Consider the following 1,252-nt stretch of genomic DNA (forward strand, 5'->3'; position numbering starts at 1 on the left):
TCTGGTTAAAGATAAATTCTCTGGAGACAAAGCATCAGCAACTGAGTGGGAAGGCCAGGTGTCGGCTTTTTTCGTGTAGCTACTTGATCCTCAGGTAACAGTGACAGACTCCCTGAGTTCCAGGCTGCTAGGGCGTTATCTGTGACAGGCCGCTTCTGTTTCAAAGTGTCAATGAGAGAGAAGACCCATCGTTTCACATTGGTCGTGACTCTTCGGGTCACTGAATCCGCTGGTGGGGGCGGGGGCCGGACTTTCTGCGAAGGTGGCCTGGCTACCAAGCACTTCTGATACTGCAACATGCAGGCAGCCTGGACAGCTTCTGACACATTGGCTGCATTCAGCTCACACCAGAACACATGGCACTCAAAGCGCTGGTTCCCAGTGTCCATGATGAAGGCAAATGTATGGACGTCCTTCCCGATGCCCATGAAGGACAGAAACTGCACTCGACACTTCACCAAGACTTCCTCTTCATTCTTTTCACTGATAACTGTCACAGTGGCATCTGCCACATTCATGTTCACTGAAGGCCAGTCCTCCTTGCTGGATGACGTCATAAGATTTTCTATGGCACTGTTCAGGGTGTCCATGCTGACAGGTCTGTCTACAGGTAACGTGCCCAGGTACTGCATGTGGAACTTCTGCACCAGCTCCGTCTTTGGTGTTGGAAAGTCTACTTGCAAAAGGACATCAAGACTCATATTGGTCCTCTCCTATAAAGAGCTACAGGCCAAGGCTTTGGCGTTCTTCCTCTCAGCCATAATCTTGGAACAGATTTCGTGGAGACTTGTGGCAATGGCTTTTGCTGGTGTGTCACATCGAAACACATGGCATTTCAGAATCCTTGTGTCTTTGTCTCTCACCACATAAGCAAAGTCTCTTGAGTTTTCGGTCTACCAGTTACAGAGGCACTGTCCGAGGCTGTAGGACGAAGACCTGGTACCCTAGCCAAGCCAGCTGGGTGCACTTGCTTTAAGCCAGTGGCAGAAGCAAGCAGCGGCAGCAGCAGCGCTTCCATCTCAAGTTCCGACTCTGAGTTTATTATTAGAGTAATTTAAAAAAAAAACACCAAAAACTGTAGTTCGTAGACAATAGTCCAGATTACTATATATAAATAGTTGGTTTTCAAAAACATCAGAAATCCACAGAATATGGCATTTGATATTATTTATTCATCTGGCTAGAGACCTGTCTGTGCCTGACAGTACCCCTCTCTCAGACTCAAAGAAAAAACTGAGCATCATTTGAACTG

The 1,252-nt window shown here is 47.4% G+C and overlaps 1 pseudogene across 1 annotated transcript; it reads right to left on the reverse strand.

Moving 5' to 3' along the window:
• Positions 1 to 5: 5 nt before the first annotated feature.
• Positions 6 to 875, reverse strand: LOC116087598 (annotated as a pseudogene). Its single transcript, XR_004117505.1, has one exon. The product of XR_004117505.1 is annotated as an amyloid-beta A4 precursor protein-binding family B member 2 pseudogene (transcript).
• Positions 876 to 1,252: the final 377 nt, after the last annotated feature.

Source organism: Mastomys coucha, unplaced genomic scaffold, assembly GCF_008632895.1.
Source record: "Mastomys coucha isolate ucsf_1 unplaced genomic scaffold, UCSF_Mcou_1 pScaffold13, whole genome shotgun sequence".
Classification (NCBI taxonomy): domain Eukaryota; kingdom Metazoa; phylum Chordata; class Mammalia; order Rodentia; family Muridae; genus Mastomys; species Mastomys coucha.